The following is a 9,871-nucleotide window of genomic DNA, read 5'->3' as shown; positions in this document are numbered from 1 at the left end:
CCGCCCCCGGAATCCAGGAAGTGATCACCTTGGCGTCCTTAGCAACCTGCCGGTATATGTGACGTCAAAGCTCCGCCCCGGAATCCCATTGTTTTTTATTTTAATGGATTTTTTATTTTTATTTATTTTTACGAAAAAGGATGCCGCAGCGGCGTTGCAAGCAAAGGGAGGTCCTTTCACATAAAAATAAAAAAAATATTTTTACATGAAAGGACCTCCCCTTGCTTGCAGCACCGCTGCGGCGTCCTTTTTCGTACAAATAAAAATAAATAAAAATAAAAAATCCGTTAAAATAAAAAACGATGGGATTCTGGGGGCAGAGCTTTGGCGTCATGGATCGTTTGGGTTCAGGTTCGGCCGAACTTTGCATAAAGTTCATCCGAACTCGCCGAACCCAAACACCGTTGGGTTCGCCCATCATTACTAAGGAGAAATTTCCTGACTGTCAGAATAATTAATCTGTGGAACGTCTTGCTTACAGAAAGTTGTGGGTGGTTTTAAAGAAAAGACTGGATAGTTATTTGTCCTGAATTATACAAGGTCACCTGCTTGAGCAAGGAGTTGGACTAGAAGTAACTTGCTCCTGGGGACGAAAGCTATGACAAATCTAGACAGCATACTAAAAAACAGAGACATCACCCTGCCAACAAATGTGTGTATCATCAAGGCTGTGGTTTTTCCATTTGCAATGTCTGGTTGTGAAAGTTGGACCATCAGAAAGGCTGAGCACCAAAGAAGGGAGGCCTTTGAATCCTTAGGTAGTGTATGGTCAGGCTACACACGCCTGCTCCGCAGGAAAAGGGAACCCATGGCCCATATGAGCTTTAAGGCAGCTGCAGCAATTATCAGAGGGTGTTCCGTTCTGGATCCTTCCATGCAAAAACGCAGAGGCAACAAACGGAGCTTTATTTATCCTAGCTTCATGGCTGATGATGTGGTGGATGTTCTGGTTTCTGGTAGAAGTTTAGTGATTACAAATAACTCTCATTAAATGCCTCATTTCATGAAATAAGCAACTCCGTTTATTTCTCTGCTCTCTTGCACTTCAACAAATTCCAGACATCAATAGGTCCGTTATCTCTCTTCTAGCCGCATATCTCACATTCCTTTTTCTGCTTCATTTAGACGAGATTTATTTCCTAACTACATAGCTTTAAAAAAGACAGCATCTCTGACTAAATACAATACAAAATACTTTGGCTTACTTTAGCGTGGTGAAAACACCTCCATATTTCCTTTCATCAACGTTGAAACTCCACCCTTCTTCTCCACTAGCCCCCTGATGTGCCAAATACATCACTGCAATATTTAACCCATTCTTCTCCTTAATATCTTCTTCCAGACCTTTGCTCTCTATGTTTCTGAATCCTTCTGAATTTAGGATTAACCCAGCGAGCATCTGATTCTCCCTTGCTAGATCCTGAACTCATAGCCCCATCCTGTGGTTGGCCTCCCACCTGTTCTACTACCTGTAACCCCAGGCCCCCCACTACTTCATAAACACTATCTGAATCTGAGTCCTCAATATCTTCATCATCCTCCAACTGATCAGGAGTGTGTACAACAGTGGATGGCATGGATACATTTGACTCTTCCTTCTTCTGCAAGGTTGATGCACATGAGGAGATGTGCTCCATGCAAGACAATGTATTTGAATCCCCACCTCTCTCTGCTATTGGCTACTCTGGGCTTCCCTTACAAGAAGACGGCAAGTCACCCAAGGCTGACCAACCTTTGCAGCATGGAGGAGCTGTTGCCTTCAGAAGCCTCTCCAAAACAGCTGCTGCTCCCAAGAGAGGGAATCGGATTGCTTCCCGGTTGAAGCACTTTGCCTTAGACCGCAAGAAGCGCTATTATGGGTTGGGAGTGGTGGGCAATTAGCTGAACAGAACGTATCGTCGGAGCATCAGCAGTGTGGTACGGTCACAGCTGGAGATCGCGGACAGCCACGGGCCTTATTTTACGTCCTGGATCACGTTTGGATCTACTTATCATTTGCACTTACGGATTTGCTCCAATGGGCTTTGCTCAGCAGAGAATTAATTCTATGAAACAAAGGCGTGCATGAAACTGTGAAATATAGCCAGCAGGAGAACTTCTCAATTGGCCCGAGTTTGATTGACTTGATCCATCTGGGAGCCAAGTTTTCCCCCTGTATACGGTGCTAGAGAAGACTCCTGCACTGCAAGGCAATCCAACCGGTCAGTCCTAGAGGAGATCAACCCTGACTGCTCTTTAGAAGGCCGGATCCTGAAGATGAAACTCAAATACTTTGGCCACCAAATGAGAAGGAAGGACTCACTGGAGAAGAATGCTGGGAATGATGGAGGGCAAAAGGAGAAGGGGACGACAGAGAATGAGGTGGCTGGATGGAATCAGCGTGAGCTTAAATGGACACCAGAGGATGATAGAGGACAGGAAGACCTGGAGGAATGTTGTCCATGGGGTCACGATGGGTTGGACACGACTTTGCAACTAACAATAATAAAAAAGGAATGAACATCCCATCAAAGAATCAGCGACACTTCTAAATATTCCAATCCATCCTTTCGGATTATTTTTATCTCAAAACTCTCTTCTCCTTTACCCTGATTGCATTTATGACAAGCATCCTGGGCCATTGCTCATTCCATGTGCTCCTGCATTTAAAGCACTTCAAAATTATAGGGCAATCAGTTATTACTTGAGAGCCAACACAAAGTATCATACAGTGGGAAAATCACATTGGGGAGTTAGCACTGGGAAACTGATTAGAAGGGATTATGAAATGAACTTGATTGTTCTGAGAAAGCCGAAGTTTGCAACTGTGGAGATGATGATGAACAAAGTTGTGAGATGGAAAAATAACTACCCATTTTTGCTATCTCTGGAGAATGAGTCAGGGTGAAAATAACTGGAACTTTTTCTTTTAAAAATATATACTGTATTCTACATCAGGTATACGTATATGAAAGAACAATAGCTTGAACTTGTGTATGTTAACATGCCAAAACTCTAGATTAAAACAGCAAAGCCCTCAGTATTTATAGGTTTTGGTTTCATTTTCATGTTTCAAATATAACATTTGTAAGGCTGCATTGACGATATATCACTGCTATGCAGCAAATTCATCTCAGATAAATTGTACCATCATTTTACATGTAGCAGAGATTTCACTGAAGGCCAGCGATGGGCTCCTATGGTATGGTCAGGTATGCAGTACCGGTAGCAAAAATTTGGTCAGGTACACAATACCTGTAGCAATTTTTTTCCTCCTGTGTTTTGGGTATGTTTTTTCTTTTTCTTTTTTTTTAAAAAATATTTTTTATTATTTTCAAAAAAGGACAAAGACATACAACATTGAACATTTAAGGAGCTGCCATTGCTCCGCTTATCGTAGAAGTCTAACTAATACAGAATATAAAAAACTCTAACTATTACCAGATCTATGCAGAAATACCACTCTTGTGAATTACATTATTATTAAATTTAATTCTATGTTTTTAACATTAAACTTATTAATTAAATTTCTTTGTATCTTAAAAAATAATATACTTGTGTGTGTATATATATGTGTGTGTGTATATATATATATGAAGGGATTGGATACTGTAGCCTAGAGGATAATTCTCTGCCTTACAAGGCAAAGGTTGCAGGTTCAAGTCCCAGTGGTATGGCTAGCTGATGAGGCCAAAATAAGGGCGAAATAGATCTATCCTAGTCTCCCTTAATTTTCAAATTCAGCTTAAAAATGTGACATATATATATATATATATATATATATATATATATATATATATATATATATATGTGTGTGTGTGTGTGTGTCACATGTTTTTTTTGCTGAAATTGAAAATTAAGGGAGATATATAAAGAGAAATAAACAAATTATTAGTAATACAAAAAGAAGATAAAATAAGCACTTCTAAGTTAGTTATAATATAAACTATTAAATTCTATCTTATAATTCTTCAAATAGTCATTTATTCTTATATATTTAATTTTAATACTATTTTTAACATTCCACCAATCATATACTTTATCCCACATTTTGTAAAATTCTGTTTCGGTTTGGTTGTTCAAACGTTTAGTCATCATGTCTAATTCTGCACATTCTATAATTTTTTTGAATACCTCAGTATCTTTCGGTATCGTCTTTTCTTTCCATTTCTGTGCGAATACTATTCGTGCCGCCACCAATATATGTATTATTAAATAGTAAATTTCTTTTTTATACTTTATATTTGAAATACCCAATAAGAAAAATTCAGGAGATTTTTTAATCTTCTCCTTTGTTATTTCATTTATCCAATTCTCTACTTTTTTCCAAAATATTTTAGTCTCAGAACAGGTCCACCATGCATGATAATATGTACCAACTTCTTTTTTGCATTTCCAACAAATAGGCGATACGGATGGAAACATTTTAGAAATTCTATATGGTGGAAGGTGCCATCTATAAAACATCTTAATTTGGTTTTCTTTAAAAGAGATTGATTTTGTTATTTTCCAATTATAAATCCATATCTTTATAAATATCTACTAAACTATAGAACGATAGGTTGGATATTGAAAGACAATATGATCAGTTGGTGCAAAAATTTTGGTAAAGAGATCAATTTAGACACTTGGGTATGTTTTTTCTATCACGGTGTTGTGGTTAGCTCTGGCCCAGATCCTGCCCCAAGGAATGTGCAGGTGGATGTGGGGGAAACATCCACATGCCGCAGGCCTGTTTTGCTCCCAATAGAATCTCCCGATGAAGCCTCCTCTGACCAAGGAAGCGTGAGTGACAGGCAAGAGGGGAGTTTGGCAGACAGCCCAGGAGGAGATCAATCATCTGTATCATCCTTGGATTCTGAACAAGAATTAATGACACATCCACGCATGCGTAGAGTGATGCATAGGAGACAACAACTGAAGGATTATTACAAGAGAAAATGAGGCCACCTGTGGTTGGGTGGGGATGCTGTAATTAGTGCTACAGATAAAAAGAACAGCGTGCTGGTTTAGTCTCGTGGCATTTTATCTGATTCATTGTTTCGTCAAGATCGTGGGTTTTGTGCTGTTCAAGATTGTGTGTGTGGACTCTCTGGACTTTAGAATTGGACTCAATTTCCCAGTTATTGGGTGAGCAATTGGATTGCATTTAACCTGTGCCTTGTGTGTACCAGAAAATCCCTTTAACATTTAAAAAGGGAGCTGTTTCTGTTTTTCTGTTTATAAAAACTTTTGGCTTTTCCTTTTATCGTGTGGTGTGTGTCTTCCTGGACTAATTACCCTGTAATTACAGGTGGTTGAAACACGCCGGCAGAACACACAGTAAATGAGGTTGAATGTGTGTAATTTTAGAAAGGCTGTTCGTGCATGTGTGTGTACACACACATAGAGTTTATATAGTAGATAATGTATATTTTTGTGTGCCTGTGTGTAATATTTATGTACACATATGGCATATATACATAGAATTAAATAGCATATTTTGGATGTTCAGTAATAATAAATAGAGAGGGAAATTGTATCTCTTTGAGGCAAGGAGAGGCCAGGCACCCTAACCCAAACCCTTGATGTGAGTGACATCCAGGTGGCCACCTTTAAGCCAGTCATATGACCTTTAAGACACCTCCCAGTCACACCCACAAAATAAGCCACACACACAGTGTGTTAGTAAAAAAATGTGTAGCCCTTCACTGCTGAAGGCCCTGTCTGTGCAGAACCATGTTAGTAAACCTGTCATCTCAGCCTTCACCCATAAAAAACTAGACTATTCTGTAGAGATTTTGGACTTGTGAGATACTTGGAGTCCATAATTTATTTATTTTACTTTTTGATTTGATTTGATTTGATTTGATTGCCACCCCTCTCTGTAGACTCGGGGCGGCTCACAACAACAATAAAACAATGTACAACAAATCTAATAATCTAAAAATCACTAAAAAACCCTTATTAAAAGCAAACATACACACAAACATACATGAAGGCAGAAGTGGGTTTTAAGGAGTTTACGAAAGGCAAGGAGGGTGGGGGCAGTTCTAATCTCCGTGGGGAGCTGGTTCCAGAGGGTTGGGGCCGCCACAGAGAAGGCTCTTCCCCTGAGTCCCGCCAAATGACATTGTTTAGTCAATGGGACCCGGAGAAGGCCAACTCTGTGGGACCTAACCGGTCACTGGGATTTGGGCGGCATTTATTTGCTTATATCCTGCTTTATTATTTTTACAAATAACTCAAGGTAACAAACCTATCCAACACACCTTCTTCCTCTATTTTCCCCATAATAACAACCTTGTAAGATAAGTTAGGCTAAGAAAGAGTGAATGGTCGAAAATCACCCAGTTGGTTTGCAGAGTTGAGGTGGAACCATGTTCTCCTGCTTTCTAGCCTAGTGCCTTAACTATTACACCAAACTGGCTCTATTTTGCATTCCTCTTCCTCCTCCTCCTCCTCCCTGTTGTTTTGAAGTAAGAGCAGACTTTGGAAGGGAAAAAAAGCATGATTTCCTGAATTGATTTTACTCCTTCCCAGTTATTTCATTAAAGAACTGCCAAGGTTGATCCACAAGCCACTTCCACTGGAATTAGCCCAATTCATTTTTCTAGGATTATTACGAAGTATTTTGTGAGCGGGAGGCATGATGCAGAAATGGGTAAGGGACTCTAAGATATAAAATCAGATTGGGTGGATTAAGCTGGGAATAAAGGAAAAATAAATGTAACATTTTTGTGGTTAAGTGTTGGGAGCTTTGGAAAATGTTGAAAAGTTCAGATTGAAAGCATATGTAGATGGCTGAGCTCAAAGTTATGGCTTAGGTAGCAGAAAGAACAAATGCTTGTGAATATATGAGGGATTGAGGTCATTAGAACTGTAGACTATTTAGTGAACAAAGAAATGACATATAGTATATGACTTTGGAAAATAGAAGCATAATCTACTTAACAAATGAAAAAAAAATTGTCCTCAAAACTGGTATGCACCAATTTCCTGGAACTATTCAAGCATGAAAGTTCAAAATATGGGATAGGCTCTCGTGGGGCTTTTAAAAAATAAAGCTTAATATTTGGGAAGAAGAGCAAGAAAAAGAACAAGAGATGGATGGCAAATTGGAACGGATTTGAAAATTGTCAGGCACAAGAATCCAAGGGCTAGGATAGAGTTCAAAAGTACAGTGATACCTTGTCTTACAAACTTAATTAGTTCCGGGATGAGGTTCTTAAGGTGAAAAGTTTGTAAGATGAAACAATGTTTCCCATAGGAATCAATGGAAATGCGATTAATGCGTGCAAGCCCAAAACTCACCCCTTTTGCCAGCTGAAGCGCCCGTTTTTGTGCTGCTGGGATTCCCCTGAGGCTCCCCTCCATGGGAAACCCCACCTCTGGACTTCTGTGTTTTTGCAATGCTGCAGGGGAATCCCAGCAGGGGAATCCCAGCACCGCAAAAACGAGCGCTTTGCTGGCAACGGAAGTCCGGAGGTGGGGTTTCCCAGTGAAGGGAGCATCAGTGAAATCGCAGCATTGCAAAAACACCGAAGTCCTCGAAACCCCATGTCCGGACCTCTGTGTTTTTGCAATGCTGCAATTTCACTGAGGCTCCCCTCACTGGGAAACCCCACCTCCGGACTTCCGTTGCCAGAGAAGCGCTCGTTTTTGCACTGCTGGGATTCCCCTGCTGGGATTCCCCTGCAGCATCACAAAAACACGGAAGTCCGAAGGTGGGGTTTCCCATGGAGGGGAGCCTTAGGGGAATCCCAGCAGTGCAAAAATGGGTGCTTCGCTGGCAATGGAAGTCCGGAGGCAGGGCATCCCAGTGGTAGCGGTAGGTTTGTAAGGTGAAAATAGTTTGTAAGAAGAGGCAAAAAAATCTTAAACCCCGGGTTTGTATCTTGAAAAGTTTGTATGATGAGGCGTTTGTAAGACGAGGTATCACTGTATTATAAATTTATTACATCCTACCTATGTTCAAGAATCTGATCTACTAATGGTCAAGGCAAATTGGAGCTAAGTAGGAATCAATGGAATACACAGGGGGTTGGACTTAGGTCTCTTGTGACAGCATAGCAGCTCCAAATTGATGACATGTTTCCACCCTGCCTTCCGGTTCAGCCTTGGTCATCTCCTACAGAGAATTAAGATTATGGAGTGTCCTCCTGGAATTCAACCACTTGGCCACTTGTGGACTTCAACTCCCAGAGTTCCTCAGCCAGCTTTGAATTCTGGGAGTTAAAGTCCATAAGTCTTAAGGTTGCCAAGGTTGGAGACCCCTGGTCTAGAGAACAGAAAATGGAAACAGGAAACGGTAGAACTCTTCAAATAAATTACCCAAAACACAGTAGCAGAAAAGGATTAAATCAAATGGACTTACAACTTATTAGATTTTTCTTGACAACAGGAACATTGGTGTTCATTATGGGCATCTTACCATCTATAAGAAGTTTCCACTGTCTCTCTAAATGTCCACAATGAAAAGCAATAAGTGGTTCGGGTCGTTGAAATTTTAGAACATTTTCTAGTCTATTTTCTTCTACTCTGGAATTTGTTGCCCTTTTTGAATGATAAAAATGGACCAATATGCAAATGAAAAAGGGTTTAGCAAGGGCAGAGTTGTCTAAGAAGGCAAGGAAGCAACCTTCTTTACCATTAACTTTATGCTTTAAGTTGAACAACGCATTGATAGGTTGGTTGACTGGTTGACTGGTTGGTTGGTTGGTTGGTTGGTTGGTTGGTTAATTCATTGGTTGGTTCATTTGTTCATTGATTGGGTTGAACTTCCTTAAATTAATGTTTATTATAGACTTATTTGGTCAGAAACAGCAGAATTTCAGGTATAAATATATGACTTCTTACAGTACGTCCCCTCAATCATTTATCATATGCTTTAACTTCCAGTCCTCCTATCATCTGTGTTGCTCTTTTCTGCACTCTTTCTAGAGTCTCAACATGTTTTTTCAATTATTATTTTAGTGAAAATGTAAATGAATCAGCAAACATGTTTCAAGAGATGCTGCAGAGAAAAGGACACCAAATGGGAAGATTTTATTGTTATGTTTATTTTAGATTCTATTAGATTTGTTATTATATATTGTTTTTATCATTGCTGTAAGCCGCCCCGAGTCTATGGAGAGGGGCGGCATACAAATCTAATTAATAAAATAATAATAATAATAATAATAATAATAATAATAATAATAATAATAATATTTCATTCTGACACTGCTGAAACAATAAATTAGGTTTGATAAAAGCTTTACTAATGTCATCCTCTCGGGGGGGGGGGGGGGTTAAAACAGCTAACGCACAAGGAATAGAGTAGAGTGGAGTGGAGTGGAATAGAGTAGAGTAGAGTAGAGTAGAGTGTAGAGTAGAATTGAATTCAATTCAATTGAAGAATACAATAGAATAGAATAGAAATAAAAATAGATGCCTAAAACATGATCTAAGTATTGCCCACAAAATCATATGCTGCAATGTCCTGCCTGTCAATGACTACTGCAGCGTCAACCGCAACAATACAAGAGCACGCAACAGATTCAAACTTAATATTAACCGCTCCAAACTTGACTGTAAAAAATATGACTTCAGCAACCAAGTTGTCGAAGCATGGAACTCATTACCTGACTCAGTAGTGTCAACCCCTAACCCCCAACATTTCTCCCTTAGACTCTCCACCATTGACCTCTCCAGGTTGCTAAGAGGTCAGTAAGGGGCGTGCATAAGTGTACTAGTGTGCCTTTTGTCCCCTGTCCAATAGTCTCTCCTTATCTCATATATCATATATCTTTTCTCCCTTTCATATATCTTCTCCTCTATTTTTATATCTTTTCTTTATATATAATACTTCATGTCTATTCTCTTCAATATGTATTGTGTATTGGACAAAATAAATAAATAAATTAAAATA

The 9,871-nt window shown here is 39.4% G+C and overlaps 1 pseudogene; it reads left to right on the top strand.

Moving 5' to 3' along the window:
• Positions 1-808: 808 nt before the first annotated feature.
• On the top strand, positions 809-9,611 carry LOC139174920 (inactive rhomboid protein 2 pseudogene; annotated as a pseudogene).
• The last annotated feature ends 260 nt before the right edge of the window (positions 9,612-9,871 follow it).

Source organism: Erythrolamprus reginae, chromosome 12, assembly GCF_031021105.1.
Source record: "Erythrolamprus reginae isolate rEryReg1 chromosome 12, rEryReg1.hap1, whole genome shotgun sequence".
Lineage (NCBI taxonomy): Eukaryota > Metazoa > Chordata > Lepidosauria > Squamata > Dipsadidae > Erythrolamprus > Erythrolamprus reginae.
The sequence above is the reverse complement of the archived record's forward strand: the minus strand, read 5'-3'. Positions and strand labels throughout refer to the sequence as shown.